Here is a 19774-nt window from a genome sequence, read left to right as displayed (position 1 = left end):
AGCGCTCAGCAACTGGCAATGACCAGCAGACTATGAGGCCACTGGGCCCAATGTCCTTTTGTCCCCCAGAGAGGAGGAGTCCCTTGCTTCCAGGTGTACTCAGGTCTTCCAAAGAGAGGGAGTTTAACATGGGGACTGGTTACCTGTGGCAGAGAAGCTGAGAGGCCGCAGGAGGCAGAGGCACAACAGCAGCAGGAAGCTGTCCCTAGGGCTGGAGGGACAGAAGATGGGGTGGTGTCACTGAAGCACAGAAGCCAGCTGGCCGGTGAGCGCTAGAACCAGGGATGGTCTGCCAGGTGGGAGCTGCAGCCGAGAGGAGCATGTCTAATGCCCGAGGCCTAGAGAGGGGGAGAAATACCCTTGCATCTCTCTCCCCTCCCCTCCTATACCCTCCAATGCTGCCTCCCACAGGCCAGCCCCTGGAGGAAGCCAGAGGGCAGGGAAGAGGGGAAATGCAGTTCCTGTGATGCCGAGCAGAGGAGGGAAGGGTAGGGGGCTGGATCTGAGGGCCAACGGCTGTCACTGCCACAGACACGCCCCTTGGTCTCTAACTGTGATCGCTATGACCCTCCTGTCATCACAGCCTGAGGATCAAAAACTCGGAAGCCTTGGGGAACCTGGCAGGAGTGAAGGGGATGAGGTGTAAGGCAACCACATGGTGCTGAACAGCAACTGACTCTTGTCTCAGGGTCAAGCAGACAGCAGGGAGGGGTGGAGACTGGGGCAAACTGATGAGTGTAAGGCTCATCTAAAGTCACAGCTGCTGCTTATCTCCATCTGATTCCTGCCAAGGAGGAATACCGGCCAAGGCTACCCGATTGTTCCCTTTTGTTCCAGAGAAGACAGAAGTTCAGATTTTTATATGAAATTTCCCAATTTCTAAAGATTGGCAATCAATTCAATTTCTTTGTGTTATTTTCTAACACTGTGAGGATCAAAATACACATCCGTAGTTGGGACCGGCAGTCTGTGACATCTACATCACAGAGACTCGGGAAGGATGGTCCCCACCATGGCCTGCTGGTCCAGATTACCCAGTGAATAGATGTTTGTTGAGTGACTGAGTGCCCAGCAGTGGGCACACTGAAAATCTCCAAAACACCGTCATTAATCCAATAATCCCTGTCTCTATTCCAGTGCGATTTTATTTTTCCCAATTACCCCATCCCTCCGGTGACTACATTTCCATAACTACTCATGTTAACAATTTGTTGAACTCATTAAATGCCTACTAGAGCTGGGCTCCAGGAAATTTTTCTCATGTAAAGTTGAATTAGCTGGCTCCCTGCCTCCCAGTTGCTCAGGTCTGGTGAGGGACCATTCCCATGAATAGATGAGTAGATGCAGGGACTGTGTCTGCTACCTTCACCATGTGTCCTTTGTGCCTAGAGCAGGACTTGGCACATAGTAAGTGCTCAATACACTCTGTTCAGCTGAATGAATACATGGCAATAAGAGTTATGTTCGCATGCATTCTCAGCAGGGGCAAAAAAAACTTAGAGATTACCATGGTTTGTGGCCCTCCAAAAAGCTGCAGTAAAAAAACAGATATACAGTTTATCTGTGTATTAAAATTTCATGGGGGGAGGGGAGATGGAAATTAGGAAAAAGTATCTAAAAAGGCTCCTGAAGTGGGAGAAGATTAAGAAACCCTGTTTTAGAGGGAAGATGGGACTACTGGAACACAGTAGAGGCCCTTAATCCAGACTGGGAGATCACGGAATGCTTCTTGGAGGAGGAGGCATTTCAACTCATTCTTTCAAGATACGGAAAAGTCAGCTAGATTGAGACCAACAAACCTTTTCTGTAAAGAGCCAGATAATAAATATTTAGACTCCACAGGTCTCTGCCACAACTACTCACTTCTGCCGTTGTAGATCAAAAGCAGTCATAGATAATACTTAAACAAATAGATGCGGCTGTGTTCCCATAAAACTTTACTTACAAAAACAGATGATGGGCCAGATTTGGCTCCTAGGCCATAGTGTACCCACCCCTGATCTATATGACAGGAAAGGAAAGGCCACGAGAGGAAATAGCTCTAGCAAAGGTGTGGAGAAGTGAAAAAGCATGAGAACCAGGAAGAGCCAACAATGTGGTTTTCCTTCTCCCTGGGGCACAGAAAGAGACATCTATGTCTACGCAAAGACTTGTGCTGTCACACAGGCTGAGCACAGGATGCTCAGTTAATTCAATCCACAGGTATTTTTTGTGTGCCTACTACGTGCCAGACACTGTACGAGGCACTGGGGATGCAGCAGTGAACAAGATGACTTCTGTGTTCCCAGGGCGTAAACCCCAGCCAGGCATATAGTTTTTGTTAAATAAATGTGTTAAATAAAGGAATGGATAGATGACTGGAAGGTTGGATGGATGGGTGGGGGAGACAAACACAAAACATGCAGACAAATAAATAAACAAATAAGCAGGTAAATATAGCTTCCTCACTAGCTATGTGACCTTGAAGAAGTTACTTAACTTCTCTGTACCCCAGGAGGTTGATACAGTCTTCCCTCTGTATGGTGGGTTCCACACCTGCAGATTCAACCAACCGATGATAGAAAATATCTAGAAAAAAAATTCCAGAAAGTTCCAAAAAGCAAAACTTGACTTTGTCATGTGCCAGCAACTATTAACATAACATTTACATTGTATTAGGTATTTTAAGTAATCTAGAGATGATTTAAAGTGGCTTATATGCAAATACTCTGCCATTTTACATAAGGGACTTGGGCATCTGTAGATTTCAGTATCCGTGGGGGTCCTGGAACCAAACCCCTGTGGCTACCGAGAGATGACTGTACAAGCAAAGTGCAGGACCAGCACATAGTGGCTGCTCTATAAAAGTAGCTGCTGCTATTATTTTAAGTCAATATGCTGTTAAATAAATACACGATTTAAAATAACTGATCAGTGCTACACAGGAATAGAGCAGGTACAGGAGAGAGAGAGAAGAGGGGGCTACTTTGGATCAGGTAGTCTGGGTCCGTCCTGACTACCCAGGCTGTCCTGGCTACATCCTGTGAGCATATCCTAGAATTAGTAGTGTTTGCAGCTCTGACGCCCTGCGGCCTCACGAGAGAGGCCGTTACTTATAAATACAGGAATGTGTCTTCTCTTATTCGAGTGTGAGTGTAAAGTGCTTTGAAATCTGAGGATAAAAGGGGGAGAAGGGGTGAGGCTCAGGTCACAGGGCCAGGGCACCCCACTGTGAACCCTGAGAACTAGACTCGGCTCTGGCAAGCCTGCCTGGAGCTGAGCCCTTCTCACATCCTAAGTGGAGGTTAGGGGCGATGGGAAATACACCCTCTTAAGGCAGGGGTAGTGGTGTGCGGGAGCAGGGCAAGGGTGTTGGAGCCACTCTGAGATAATGTGCTTAAAGCAGTGGGCCCAGCATGAGACGGGTGCTGAGTCAGTATTAGATGTTTCCAATCTGGTTACATTCTTGCTTTTGTTGTTGTTGGTATATGACACTTACTAGCTGGATGACCCTGAGAGAGTTACTGACCCTCTCTGAGACTGTTTTCTCTTCTGAGCCTCAGTTTTCTCGTCTATAAAATGGGGTGATTATAGTACAGTAGTGCTAGATGCAGGTGAAGCACGTGGCACAGAGCAGAGACAATAACACCTCTCTTGGTGGACACTTAGGGAGCCATTACTTTGTGCCAGGCACCCACCACTTCATGCAGGTTCCATGTGTTAACTCATTTAATCCTCGTTTTCCAGACAAGAACCTCAGGGCCACCAGAGACAGCCATGCACTGCCCAATCAGGGGGCGTCAGTCACATAGACCATGACAAGAACAGCACCCCTGAAGCTCTGATGCACAGAGAGGTTAAGCCACTTGCTCAGGGTCACACAGCTAGTACACGGCAGAACCAGGATTAGACCCCAGGCACCTGGCTCCTAACCCTGGATCAGCGTTAGCCCTCGTCAAGATGGTTGTTGCAATGGAGAGTTTCTGGGATGCAGAGAAATTGGTTTTCCCTTTGCCCAGCCAAGCAGGCAACAAGCATCCCTCCACTGGTCTCTCACTTCTCTCTACCTCAAAGCCTGTATGTTTATGGGAATTTTTGATGTTTTTACTGTCTTCAAATTTTACAAGAGCAATACATCTATGTCTCGGTTTGTTGTGCCCAGTGCAATCCAAGGGAGCTTGTGAAAATGCCAGGACATCTAACCTCAGAGATTGGCACTGACTGGTTTTCTTCCTGCATAATCACATGCTCAAGGCCTTCACTTGACAGATGGGCTGAGAGCAAAGTGACTACCTAGGGTCACACAGCTAGGAAGTGGCAGAACAAGACTAGGGCTTTTGGACTCCAGCTTCACCCTTCTTAATCCCCCATGTCTGAGGTCTCAAATTGGTAGCCCATGAGCCAAATGCAGCCTGCAACCTATTTGATTTGGCCTGCATGATGTTTTCATAAAATTAGAATTTATCATCAGCATTTAAAGAAAGGGATATTTCCAGGAATAGTATGCAAAATATTTAACCAGACTGGCCTGGGCATCTACCATTCAGAGTTGACTCTGGCAGTTCAGCCAAAGCCATGGCTATCACAAGAAAAAGCAATAAAAAACCAAAAGATTTAGAAAAGGCAAAACTACGGAGACATTAGAAAGATCAGTAGTTGCTAAGGGTTAGAGGGGAGGGAGCAATGAATGAGCAGAGCATGGAGGATTTTTAGGGCTGTGCAACTATTCTGTATGATACTACAATAGTGGATACATGTCAGTGTACATTGATCCAAACCTATAGAATGTACAACACCAAGAATGAACCCTAATGTAATTATGGACTCTGGGTGGATCCCTAATGATGTGTCCATTAGGTTCACTGATGTGTCCAAGTTTACCGCTGTGGGGGGTGAATGCTGATAGCTGGGGAGGCTGAGCATGGGGTGGGGGGGGAAGCATGGGAATTCTCTGTACTTTCCACTCAGTTTTGCTGTGAACCTCCAAAAAACAGTCTGTTAAAAAAATCAGAAGGTCTGGCTACACTGCTCCCACATTTTTCACGGGGCCACAATGGGTGGCAGCCGACTCCTAGGTACCCCCTTAGGTTGAGCATGTGTGCCTGAGTCTGCTAGGCTCCCAAGTCTGTCTGCTCCAGGTATCTCCTGCCCAGTGCCTGTGTGTGACTCAGGCACGAAGAGGATTCTTTGGAAGTTCTTGATGAGAAAGAGAATTGGGTGAAAGTGTGGCCTGCTGAAACCGGCCAATGAGGGGAGGAAAAAGACCCAGTGACGCCTGCCTTTATCAGACGCTGCTCACCATCTCCCTGGGCTGGAGCCTCCTGTGCATTTTCCACGGGGCAGAGTGAGCCATTCTTGATTCACCCGGCATCTGCCCGGGCCTGCGGTGGGTGGGCGCCCACTGTGGGACACGGCCCCATGAAGCAGCCTCACTCTGCCACTGAAGCAGGCAGAATCAAGGTTTTGAAGTTTGAAATGATGCCATCCTGGGAGAATAGAGTAAAAATGGGCAAGACATGGAAAATCAGAAGCTGCATTATGCCCCCTAAGAAATTATCCCTAAGATCACGCCCTTTCTGATAAATCAGATGGATTTTTCTTCTAATAGTTTACTTTGTACAATCACTCATTCATTTAACAAACATTTATTGAGTACCAAGCATGTCCAAAGGAGGCCTTGGAATAGAGATAGTTGGACAGTTGAGGAGGGCACGCAATAGCCAGCTGTTGTTTGTACCTGACTACTGTCCATCCCCCTTTCTTCTGGGGAACCACTCCTTCCCCAATATCACTCCATGTGGCTCAAGAAGAAGTGGGCTGTCTCCCCAGCAAGGTGGATCAGGCCTGGGCAATGAACATATTCCATCTCCCAATCCCAGGGATTGGTTCTGGGATGGGCATGTGACCAACCTGAGTCAACCCCAGACTTATGCTGGGACTACATAGAAAAGGCAGCTTCTATCCATTTCATTTGCTGACCTGACGGAGTGGAAGCCTGGGATCCTGGGGACATAGGGTGATCCTAACTGACACAGAAGAAAACAGAGCTGAGAGTTGGAAGGAGAATGGTTCCTAAGCGACAGGTGCACATCTGGATCCAGCCATTCCTGAAGCTGAACCCATCTTAGGACTTTTAATTTACATAAACCAATACATATATACACACACACACACACACACACACACTTTTTTTTCTTAAGCCATTTTGAGTTGGGTTTGTTTCCATCATTTTCAGCCCAAAGACCTGGACTATACAAGTGGGTAAATAGCTATTTCCAGGCTGGAAGACAAATAGCTTTGGCAAAAGCAGACCACGAGAAATCCATGTAAAGTGCTCTGAAAGGTGAGAGGAGAGAAAAACAGAACTGGTTTCAGGAAAGAGGCAACCTTTTGTTTTCACTCCACAAACGTCATCATTCATTCAGAATTTTGATATTCTAATAACAATGATCATTTGCTGAATGATTACCAGGTATCAGGCCCTGTGCTGAGCCTTTTGCCAGCCTGTTTGTCCTCACAACAGCACCATGAAGTAAAAACTATTGTCCTTACTTTACATAAAACAAAACTGAGGCTCGGGACTTCCCTGGTGGTGCAGTGGATAAAACTCTGCACTCCCAACGCAGGCGGCTTGGGTTTGATCCCTGGTCGGGGAACTAGATCCCACATGCATGCCGCAACTAAGAGTTCACATGCCACAACTAAGGAGCCCGCCTGCCGCAACTAAGACCCGGTGCAACCAAATAAATAAATAATAAATATTAACTTAAAAAAAAAAAGGCACAAAACTGAGGCTCAGAGAGGTGAAGTGACTTGCTCAAGGCCACACAGCAATTAGATGATGAAGCGCTGACTCCAAAACCTGAGCTCTTCACTCCTCTGCTGCACTGCCTCATTCCCACATTTGCCAACATTCTCAAGTTTTGCCCCCAAATGTGTTACCACGAGATGGTAAACAGAAAGTTGAAGACAAACATAAAGTGGTGAACATGGAGACGTGCCACTCAGAACCCCTTCCAGGAGGGCCTTGCTGCTCCGCCATGGAGAGAGTGGTCAGCAGATGTTGCCAGCTCCTTCAGGGGCGGCCTCAGCTGCGGACAGCCACCGCACCAGGTCGTGCCCTTCTGAGGGGAGAGTGAGCTTGGAGCATTTGGGAGGAGGAAGAAGGTAGCAGGGAGTGAGACCAGAGTGGAGTGGAGAAACGGTTCACACAGGGCCTGACAAACCACGCAGAACCCGCTATGGGATTAGCAGGACCGGGTGTAAAATGAAAACACAAGGCCCTTGTTCTGAAATTATTAAGGATTTCTAAATGGCAAGAGTAGAGCATTAAACCAAGTGCGGGGCCCTTTGGAGCATGCGGTGCTGTGTGACTACACAGGGCCCCGAAGCCCCATTTAGGAGTTGGATTTTATTTTCTGTCCTGTTGAGACATGAAGTCTCAGAGATGTGCAGTGACTTTCCCACGGTCCCACAGACAGCCAGTGTCAGAGGCAGGATTCGAATTCAAGTCTTGTTCTCACAACTTCTGCTGTAGCTGGAAGGGCCACAGGTGGTCGACAGTGGCTCTGGATGCCCGAGACCTCAGGGGCCAGGATTAGGGCTTTGTAGCCCGAAGATCCTGTGGTTGGCAAACTGATGCCCATTCCCTTCTCCCTCTCACCTTTCACAATGGTGACCAGATCCTCACTTTCCCAGGGTCCCTTGCAGCTGGGTCAGGCATGTGATCAGTCACGTGATCAGCTCTGCCAAAAGACATGTGAGGGGAGTTCTGGGGGTTGGGGGAAAGCTTTCACTTTGGGATAAAGTGGACAGAAGTAGATGGTGCTGCCCTTCTTCTTCCTATCATTAGAAGGACTAAGCATCTATCCTGAAACCAGCATGGGGAAGCCAAGAGAATTGCAGAGATGCCAGCAAGAGCCCTGATTTTCTTGAGCCACTAAGTCAAAACCAATAACTGCCTCTCTCTGAACTTTTTATTATGGGGGAAATAAACTCTTGCTTGTTTGAGCCTCAGTCACTTGGATTTCCAGCTACTTGCAGCCAAATGCATTTCTATCTGTCACAGCCACCTCCTCAAGACCATAGGTTGCTCTGGAGCCCCACTGTACATAAAGAGATACTGAGTTCTGGAACTGAGAGGAAGCTTCCTTGGGTCACACGGTGGAGTCACCAGTTTACTGACTCACAATCCAGTGCTCCTTCTGCTCATGCTATACCTCCTGGTCTATTTCCTTTCATTCAGGCTGCTGTAGACACAGTCAACAGCTGCTCTGTAAACTAAACAGAAGGCAGTGACGACCTTGCCCCTGAATCTTTCCAGTCTCTTACGTAAATAGCCCCCAGGCCACTGCCTCCAAGCCTTTGGACCCAGGACAGCTTCCCACATCCTTTAAAAAGATGAGATGACCAAACGTAGAATCTATGCTCCTGGAAAGTGTGAGTCACGAATCATGAAACAGAAAGTTCACAGCCAGGAATCTGCCTGTCACACTCGTAGGCTAGTCCCCAAGGCTTCCACTGAGCTTGTCCAATGAAGCACTGACTCATCTGCAGCTTGTGGTCAGCTCTGACACTCAGATCATCTTCTGCTCTTCTTGTGCCAGGCTGGTGGTCTTTAGTTATGTGTTGTCAACCTCCTGTCTCTGTCCATGTTGCTTCCCCACCCCCCTTTTTAGAGGATTATATGAATACTAAAGAAATAATACTGATACTGATACTAACAGCACTTTCATATTCTGAGTGCTTTAAATGAATTTTAATTTTTTTCTCAAAAATCACTGTCTGAGCTAAGTAGCAGTACTATTTATATTTTATGAACAGAAAAACTAAGGCTTGGGAAAATTAAGCCACTTGCCCAGGGTAGCAGAGCTAGGAGTATTTGGTGGAGCTGGAATATGGCCATAAATCCGTTGGATCCTGGAGTCCAGCTCTAAAGGACAAAGCCAGCTGGATCCATTAAGATAGTTTCAGAGGCTCTACGATAACAGTTTAGATTATAATAACATTTATTGTTTTTTAAAAGACTTCTGGATATTGGAGACCCTAGGGTATATTTGGCATCTCAAGGTTGTCATAAAGGACCAAGGCTCCTTGCCTTCAACAGCAAGTCAGCACCTTTTCCTTAGGTTTGTCACCCAATGTCACAAAATGGTTGCCACAGCTCACTCATCACCTCTTCACACAACTATGTCCAAAGCAGGAAAGGAAGAAAAGAGGCAAATAGGTCTCTCCTCATGTGCCTGTTTCTTATCGGACAGGAAATCCTTTCCCAGAAGCTCCCAGCAGAGTTTCCCTTTGGCCAGAACTGGGTCAAATGACCACCCCTAGACCAATCACAACTCTGGGAGAATAGGATGCCCATGGTTGCTTTAAACCAAATGTGGTTTATTTCCCAGGTCTGGGCACATGGCCAGCAGAACAAAGTCAGGGTTCTGTCAGCAGAAAGGAAGGGGAAAATGGCAGTTGGCATGGCAACCACCAGTGTCTGACACCCCAGCATTTTAAAATGTTTAGCACAGGCACCACGTCGGTTTTCAAGATTATTATAGGTGGTGAAGGATGAAGGATGATTATTATAGGATGAAGTTGTGCTTTTTAAAAATTTTTATAATTTATTACATATTTACACACATTTGAAAAAATACACATATTACTAACTCATCAGAACCATGAATTCATGGGTATTATTTCTCCAGATGAAACAACTGTGTTTAAGGTTTTTTAAAAAAATTATATGAGTTAAAAAAAAATATTAAGTAAATAATAATTCGTTTACTTCAAGATTTGGCAATTGTAAGGGTAGGAAACACTGTTCTATGTTACCCTGATTGGCATTTTTTCTAGCTTCTCAGAGCCATTCTGCCTGCAACCTCCTTCTTGAGGAAAATAAACATCCACAAAGATTTGTGCATCATCTGCAAGTATGATTCAAATAAAGCCTCGAGCTCAATATAATCCAGGCTTCTTCAGCCAGGAAGGGCAGGCATCTTGACTCCAATCCTTTCCTGGTATTTCACCTCTGTCTTAGTGGTTTTACGGTTTTACAAATCCTATTTCTCAAAGAACAAGATATAAATAATAAACAGAGTGACCACTTGAGATTTCTTGTCCTTGACAGGAATTTTCAAACTCTCCTGAGACACGAACGCCTTTCATTTAAACAAGAATTTCAGGGGTCCATCCTAAGAACTGGGTAAGTTATGGCCCAGCAACACAATGAGAGATGCTAGAGCCTTTGTTAAAAGGAATGACGTAAATCAGTGCACATCTTCCTCAACTTACAATGGGCTTAAGTCCCGATGAACCCATCATAAGTTGAAAATATTGTTAGGTTGAAAACGCATTTAAGGGAATTCCCTGCAGTGGCCCAAGTTCAGCCCCTGGGTGGGGAACTAAGATCCCGCAAGCGACACAGTGCGGCAAAAAAAAAAAAAAAAGAAAGAAAATGCATTTGATGCACCTAACCTACCTATCAACATATCAGAGCTTAGCCTCACCTACCTTAAGCGTGCTCAAAACACTTACATTTGCCTAGACTTGCACAAAATCAACTAACACAAAGCCTATTTTATAATAGAGTGTTGAATATCTCATGTCACCTATTGATACTGTACTGACACTGAAGAACAGAATGGTTGTCTGGGTCCAGGATGGCTGTAAGTGTTTCGGTTGTTCACCCTGGTGACCATGGGGCTGACTGGGAGCTGCCACTCACTGTCACTGCCCAGCTTCATGAGAGAGGACTGGACCACATGTTGCTAGCCTAGAAAAAAGATCAAAATTCAAAATCTGAATTACAGTTTCTACTGAAGGTGTTATCACTTTCACACTTTCATAAAATCAAAAAATCATCAGTTGAACAACCCTAAGTTGGGAACCGTTTGTATGTGCTGATAGCAGAAGACCCCCAGGATCTACGGTTACGTGAAAAAAGCAGAACAATGTGTACGATACAAAGCGGGGTGAACACACATTTTCTGTAAAGGGCCGCATAGTAAATACTTGGGGCTTTGTGGGCTACACTGTCCCTGATGCAAGTCCTCAAGTGTGCTGTCGGAGCACGAAAGCAGTCACAGACATCACACAAACACACGGACAAAACTGTGTCCCAGTACAACTTTATTTATGGACACTGAGAGTTGAATTTCATATAATTTTCATGTGCCCTAAAGTATTCTCTTTCTTTTGATTTTTTTCAACCATTTGAGAATGTAAAAACCATTCTTAGCTTTCAGGCTGTACAAAAACAGGCAGCAGGAGAGATTTGTCCTGAGATCTATAGTTTGCTAATGCCTTGTATCAACCGTTGGTGCAAAAAGAAATGTTAGAGAAACACAGGAAACAGAGAGAGATACTTCGTTACATGTATGTATGGATGTGTGTGTGATATACCATCTATTTGGAGAGAGGGAGTGAGAGAGAGAGAATAAGAAAGATTTGTATATATAGTTAAAAGGACGCATAAGAAACTGGCAACAGTTGGTGTTTCTGGAGTTGGGAAAGATCAGATTGAAATTGTGAAAGATCATATGAAGGCAGAAGGCAGACAGTTCTCCCCAGAACCCTCTTATACTGTTTGAATTTTTCTCCATGTGCGCGTGTTACTTTTACAAAGCAGAAAATGTTTGTCGAAGCAAAAAGGACTCCTATGCCACTGTCAATTAGAATGAGATGATCTAAATAAACACATATAGGCAACCACGGCACAACTCCAGGGGGTGCTGTTCGTGGGGGTTATTTATAGCCTGGAGCCCCTGGAGTTGTGCAGGCCCCACCCGGTGTGGCAGCCCCGTTGGCAACAAAATCAACACCAAGACTTTGTATGAAGCAAAATTAATAAGTAAATATTGAGGGAGTCCGGCTGGCGGGGGAGACGTGGGAGGAACAATCAAATCTCGCTATTTCCGTTTTAAGCTGTTCCTTATCGGGGTCACAGTAAAACCAATGTTCTGCCAATATTTACTTTTGATCTTCGCTCCAGCGTGGAGGAAAGATGCCCAGGCCCAGCGTAAATGTGAGGGTGGAATTGAGACTTAGGAGAAGAGAAAGGAACTCACCCTGAAATAAAATCATCTCAAGAACCTAAATAAGAAAATGCCATTCGTTTCACAGAAACACTTAAAGACCAAGTTTACTTCTTCAACTCCTGCTCTCAGAACTCCTGTCAGCTTTCCCAGAAATTTGGGGTTCTATGAGGCCAATTTTTGGAAGCATTTCTGACCTAGGTCAGAGGTCACAAATGGCAAGCTTCCCACCTAGGTAGGCAGCAGATGCGGATTTTTGATCAGCAGCGGTTTAATGGTTTCAAAATCAAGACTTTTCACACAAATACAGAAGTTTCTGGCCTCCCTGGAAACACTTGGAGCTTGGCCATACTGGGCCCATATTCCCACATGGGAACTTTAGGCTGTATGTAGCCAAGTGTTAGCTGCACCTTTCAGATGGGACAAGGGTTACCAGTTTGCACGGTCCCCACCACTCCCTGTTGCCCTCCATCAGAACTGCTTCACTTGTTTCGGTTTTTTTTACATTTTATTCACTCAAACAATATTTATTGAGCACTTACTATGTGCCAGGCACTGGGATTATAGCTGTGAACAAGACAGAAAAAAATTCCCCACTTCATGGAACGTATGTTCCAGTTGGGAAGACAGACGATGAACAAAAATAATAATAATAAGGAAAAATACATAAAATGCCAGATAATGATAAGTTCTACAGAGAAAAATAATGCAGCAAAGGTGGAGATGGACCATGAGGTGTGATCGAGGAAGGCCTCACTGACAAGCTGGTATTTGAGCAAATACCTGAAGCAGGTGAGGAAGCAAGCCTTGAGGGTATCTGTGGGAAGAATGCTCCAGCCAGAAAGAATAGCAAGTGCAAAGACCCTGAGGCAGGACTCTTCCTTGTGTGTCTGAGGAGCAGTGAGGAAGCCAGTGCATCTAGACAGGGGTGAGTGAGGGGGAGAGTGAGAGAGATGACGTCAGGGAGGTGTCAGGGGTACAAGTCTTGGAGGGCCTCATAGGCTCTTCGGCTTTTACTCTGCATGAGGTGGGAGCCATGGAGGGTTCTGAGCAAAAGAGGGACATCGTCAGACTCAGGCTTTGATACACTCCCTCTGGCTGCATGAGATGGGTGGACTGTGTGCGTGTGTGTGTGTGTGTGTGTGTGTGTGTGTGTGTGTGTGTGTGTAGAGGGTGGGGTGGGGGACAGGCGTGGAAGCAGGGAGACCAGTGAGGACCTACTGCAGTAGTCCAGGCACAAGATGATAGTGACCAGATCAGGGTGGTGGCCACGGAGGTGGGAGAAGAGGTTGGATTCTGGTCATACTTACTGTATTTCCCACCTAGCTCTTTTTAGCACTTATGAGAAACTTCCTTCATTCACTCTGAGCCAGCCACATTGCCCTTGCACGATTCAGCCTCAGGGCTGTATCTTTTAATCCCCCAAAGACCCTATGAATTCATTTGATTGTTAAATAGCCCCGTTTTACAGAAGAGGAAACTGAGGCATAGGAAGATGAGCTCCTGCTCACTCTGTATTTTCTAAAGAGGCTCACAGCCGTAGCTCCCATCCCTCATGATTTTGTTTCTTTTGAAAAACAGCTTTATTGAGATATAATTTGCATACCACAAAATTCACCCTTTTAAAGTATACAATCCAGGGGGTTTGGGTATATTCACAGACTTGTGCGACCATTACCACTATCTAATTTAGAACATTGTCATCACCCCCCAGAGAAACCCTGAACCCATTAGCAGCTGTTCCCCATTTCCCCCTTCCCAGACTCTGGCAACCAGTAATCTACTTTCTGTCTCTGTGAATTTGCCTCTTCTGGACGTTTCATATAAATGGAATCATACAATCTATGGGTTTTCGTGACTGGCTTCTTCCACTTAGCATGTCTTTGAGGTTTATCCATGCTGTAGCCTGTATCAGTACTGCATTCCTTTTCATGGCTGAATAATACTCTGTTGAATGGATATGGTACACTTTGTTTATCCATTCATCTGTTGACAGATGTTTGTTTTCGTATGACATATGTCTTCACTTCTCTTGAGTATATATATATGTAGGAATGGAATCGCTGGTGAAACTCCATGTTTATCCTTTTGAGGAACCGCTTTTCCAAACTGTTTTCCAAAGGGTCTGCACCATTCTAAACTCTCACCAGCAATGTGTGAGGTTCTAGGTTCCGTACATCCTCCTCAGGCTCTTCTTATAAAGTGACCTTGACTCTCCTCCCATTGAGTGGTGAGGTCTCTCTGTCCTCTCCTGTCCCTTCCCCTTGAACCTTGGATGACCTTTATGACTACATCAACTGACTGAGTACAGTGCAAATGATCCTACATGACTTCCGAGCCCAGATCATAAGAATGCCTTGCACTTCCAGCTTGCTCTCTTGGAATGCTTGCTCTGGGAACCCAGCCACCATGTTGTGAGGAAGCCCAACTAGCCCTGAGTGAAGAGACCACACGGAGAAGTCACATATAGGGTGTCCTACTGCCAGCCCCTCTGAGGAACCAGCTACCAGCCTGTGGCAAGTGAAGACTCTCCACATGATACCAGTGCCCCCCAAGCACCAAGTCACCCCCAGTTTTCAAGTCACCCCAGCTGAGACTGCTGACATCATAGAACAGAGACAATACATCTCTCTGTGCCTTGTCTGAATTCCTGACCCACGGGATCCAAGAGATATAAATCCAAAAGAATAGAATGGATGTTTTATGCCACTAAGTTTGGGAGTGTTTGTTATGCAGCAGTAGTAGTAACCAAAACACACAGCTAGCAAGGGGTAAGGTCAGAATTCAAACCCTAGCCTGTCTGGCCTCAGGGTCATCCCTTTCTGATCCCATGGGTGCTGTCCCATTCCTCAGGCCGTGATGAGGCGGGTCGATGCTCTTTTCCCAGTCCCATTTGACTCAGTGCCTCAGGTGACATCCCCTTTCTCAGGGTGACCTTCTGGCAGCAACATAAACCATGGATGGAAATGCCTTCCTTTTGTTTGTCAGATTGTTGCTGCTGCCACGGTTATTATTTAATACACAAGAATTCTTATTCTTTCTACAAAAGTTAGAATAAACAAATAAGGAAAAATAAAGTCCACCTGTCATACCCAGCATGCAGGGAGAATCTCCATGAAACACTAGACTCCAGGGTTGAATCACATGATACAGGCATTTAACTTAGACTATTTCACCATGAACAGTGGGCCAAAGAGGGGACGGGAGAGAGAGAGAAATTACCTAAATAGCTCAGGTGAGCTGACAGATCCTATCTTGTGTTCAGCACATCCCCAAGCACAAGGCAGCCCCTCCATCCAGTGGCTATTTTGATTTACAAAGAATTCATAATGCATTATGGTTGAGAGAAAATTTAACTGATTTTCTAGGATCACTTTGGCTCTACATAAAAGGAGAACTGTTTTCCCCCAACAAAAATGGGATTGCTCTACACATATTGCATTGAACTTGCCTTTTTCATGTAACGACATACCTGGAACTGCTTCCTGTGTAAGCTACTTCCTCGTGGCCTTTTTTGTAGGAGGGAAGCTTTTGTGTGCTTCACATGATATCTTGGTCTGGGCTGTAACACAGTAAAAGTCTACTGAAACACCATGAATCTTCTAGTCATAATGTTGAGCAAAAGAAACCAGACAGGAAAGAGCCCATACTGTGTGATTCCATTTATATAAAGTCCAAAAGCAATAAAATTAAGCTATGGGGTTAGAACTCAGGACAGTGGTTAGTTAACCTTAGGGAGCATTTACTGGGAGGAGACATGAAGGGGGCTTCTGGAATGTTCTGTTTTATTCTGGAACATTCATTGGATGCTGATTAGATGAGTTTGTCCACTTGGTGAGAATTCTCTGTATGATGTATACACTTTTCTGTGCAAAAAATAACAAAAAATACTAATGTTTTCAGAACATGGGCTGTGCTGTATGGAAATACATGTTTCATGTTTTTGCCACATGTAGACATATGTGACTGCTTAGAGGATTGGACATGGAGTTGGAAAACCTGGGTCTGAATCCTGGCTTGGCCACTGATAAATGTGTCACCTTGGGCAAATTACTTAACCTCTCTGAGCCTCAAGTTTCTTCATCTGGACTCCTTACCAAGCCCACAAGGCCCACAGGATCAGCCCCTGCCACCCTCTCCAAGTGGCTCTACCAATGCTCTTTGACTCTCCTGTCTAAGCCACAGCTGCACTGGCCACCATTCTGCTTCGTCCACAGGCAAAGCTTAGTGGAGCCACAGATCCCTTGCACTAGCTATTCCTGCTTCTATCCTCTCCCTGATTTTCCTGTGATTGGTTCTTTTTTCTCATTCATGTCTCGATTCAAGTATCACCTCTTCAGAGAGCCCCTCGCTGACCCCTCCCCACACCAACCATCATCAATTATATTCCCTGGTCTCATTTTTCTTCCCAGCTTCTCTGTCTGAAATTGTCATACTTGTTTTTTTGTGTTGCTGTTGGTTACTTGTTATCTGTTCAGCACTCCCCCTGGACCCATGGGCTCCCTGAAATCAGGGATCTTGAGAGTCTTGTTCATTGCTAACCTCCTCATCACCTAGAACAGTAACTATTTGTTGTGAGTTAATCAAGCCACACAGTGATCTGATTCTATGTACTTTATAGAATCCTCAAGAGGTTCAATGAGATGGTGTCTTGAAAGTGCGTTTTAAGCATCCAGGTTTATAAAACACGAGAGAAACTTGAAAGCCTTGTTTGAATGTGGTCAGTTACTGAGAGGACTCTAAATAGCCATAGGTTTCCCCTTGAGCTAGACCTTCGATCATCTGATCTCTGCTAAAAGTCACTATAACTTCTGCAGCCGTTTCCCTCCTCATCTTTTGTGCTATTGGCTGTTTGCCTGGAACAAAATCACTGATATTCTTGTTTAGTTTATTTATCTCTATAATATTACTTTAACATGATATTAAGTAATTCAAAAGATACAAAGAGTATAATGAGAAGTCTGTCTCCCTCTGACTCTTGACACAGAGGCAGCTAACATTTCCAGATACCCGGTAAATGATTCCAGAAATTTTCTACACATAAACAGGCATGTAGGGATATATATCCCCACCTTTTCTGTTTATACAAAAAGGATCAGATTACACACAGATCTGCTTTATATCCTGGCTTTTTCTTTTTTCCGCTTTACAATCTATTTCCATATCACTGCATATGAAGCGGTCTTGCTCTTTTCAGAGACTGTATGGCACATCACGATTTATCCATTCCCCTATCCATGGACGCAGGTGAACTCAGTCGTTTGCTACTGAAAACAGTGACTGTCCTCAAACATACATCTTGGGGCCCAGAGAGTCATGGGAGTCCTTTGGAGTCTGTTAAAGGAAGCCAAGAGCTCACCCTTCCCCAACCTCCTCTCCACCCCGCTCCAAACACCCTCCCTGGTGTTTGTGTTTTGGCCTTTTAAAGACTTTTTCAAAGTTGACTTTGGCTTCTTGGCCTGAACTCTGAAGTGTTTGAGCTGATAAGATAGTGGGCTTGGCGGAGGGGGGCAGGAGCAAATAGTTACCTTGGAGGCCCTCAGCCCGAGCAGAAGAGGGGGCCACGGCCCCCCTCCAGCAACGGGCGGTGTGGACAGAAGGCGGGTGAATCCATGCTGGGGGAGGCTGGGAGGTGGGTGTGTGTGCTGCCCGCAGGCTGCTCCTCGCCAGCTCCAGCACCGAGAGGGCCCAGCAAGGGTTGCCTTGTTGACCAGGGCCTCTCAGAAACCAAACAAGACACCACGGGCAAGTTAGAGCAAAGTCCTGGCAAACCTCCAGACCCGGGCACATCTCAAGAGGCCTTGAACCCCAAGGGACCTGAAGGGCCACAGAAGGGCCCAGTCCCTGTGGCTGTGGCACAATCGTGACACAGAGTCACCACATGCTGTCAGCTATTATCTCATTCCAGGGATTTTATCTGCCCAGCACCAAGCTAGGTCCCAGGCCACAGAAGTGAATGAATTAGTCCAGATTCTAGCTTTATTCAGTCTAGAATAACAGAGGCGTGACAAACAGGCAAGGAGTCCCGAGGGTGCCACACATGGGCTGTGGGAGCCAGAGCAGGGACACTGCCTGGCCTAGGGTAGGGGAAAGCCTCCTCAGTCATGACACATCCCAGCTGAACAACCCCCTGGGGCTCCCCAGGGCTCCCTAAGAGTCCCAGGGCCCACAGCCCCTGTGTGATCTGGCGCCACCCACCTCCCCAGCCTGGGCTAGCTTCGTTGTCAGCTTGTCAACACCCCACACTGCTCCTACCTCAGGTCCTCATAGCGCTGCTCCCTCTGCCTGCAATGCCCTCACCTCCTACCTCCTCAGCTGAGACGTCACCTCCTCCTCCAGGAAGCCTTCCTTGATGCCCAGGATGGGTCTGGAGCCCCCTCAGGGCTGTCTCATGCTGCTGTACATTCCCTGTCTCAGCTCTGACCACTCTGGATTGGGGTCATCATTTGCGGGTGGCCAAAGTACCCCAGCATGGCCAGAGTCCAGGCTCTGTGGCTGGCCTGCCGGATTCAAATGCTGGCTCCCCCTCTTAGCTGTACAACTTGGGCCGCAGTTTTCTCATCTAGTAAGTGGGCATTATGATGGCACACACCTCATAGGATGGTTGTGAGGAAGAAATGATTTAATTTAAGTGCTTAGAACAGTGTCTGGCACAGAATTTGTGCTCAGTATTATTATACTGTCTCTCTCTCTCCCACACACCATAATAGGTGCTCACTTAACATTTGCTGGATAAATTAATGCAGACCTTCAAATATGTTCGTGAAGATGAGCAGTGGGGGGAAATGCTTGTGATATAATGGAAAAGTTTTTAAAAACACAACACTAAATAGTTGAGCAGTATGATTTACAACTATGCAAACACACATACACACACACACACACACACCTTTAGCTTAGGAGAAAGAGAAAAAAAACAGGATGTTTAGTGTGGTTGCATTAGAAGGATAGGACAAAGAATAATTTTTCTTCTTTCTTGTTTGATGTGTTTTTTTCTAATCTTCTTTAATAAGCATGGTTTCAATTTAAATGGGAAAAAATAAAAACAAATCTAGAGAAAGGGAAGCCCGCAAGCCTTTTCTGCTCCATAGAGTTTTCCCACAAACTGGGGCAGGGTGGGGCAGGGTGGTCAGAGAAAGAGCTGCCCTTTAGAAGTGAAGCAAGAGTGGGAAAACCAGTGCGTTCTGGGCCGGCGGAAGGTGTCAGCCGACCAGGGGGAAGTTGTGCGAATAATGAAAAAGCAAGCCCTCTCCCAGCACGGGGCATGGTGGAGACTGTGGACGCTGCCACTCCCCAAAGCCTCCCCAGACCCCAAGCTGGGCTAGCGACCCTGCCTAACGCCACAGCCCCATGTGTCCCTGTAGCCTAACATGTATCACACCACCGTGTCTGTGCCCCTCTTCACGTACGTTACCTAGCTTAACCTGGTTCTGACAACCTGCCTGTGAGCAAGCTGTAGGTCACTATGTTAGCCTCATTTCACAGAGGGGAAAACCGAGGCTCAAAATGTTTAATGATTTGTCCAAGGTTGCCTAGCTGGCAAATGGCAGAGTCTAAATTTAACACCATTTGGTTCCATCCTTGTCTATGATTGGCCTCCTTCTTCTCATTTCTACTAAACCAAATGGTGAGTTTCTAGATAAAGGGATGGGCTCACAGGCTTCATTATGTCCCCAGGGCTTGGCTAGGGTCTAGCACATGAGGGCCTAATAATGACTGAGTAAATGAATTAACAAATGGGGGATGGATAGATAGGTAGATGGATGGAT

Source organism: Balaenoptera ricei, chromosome 15 (assembly GCF_028023285.1).
Source record: "Balaenoptera ricei isolate mBalRic1 chromosome 15, mBalRic1.hap2, whole genome shotgun sequence".
NCBI classification, from domain to species: domain Eukaryota; kingdom Metazoa; phylum Chordata; class Mammalia; order Artiodactyla; family Balaenopteridae; genus Balaenoptera; species Balaenoptera ricei.
Note: the sequence above shows the minus strand (reverse complement) of the source record.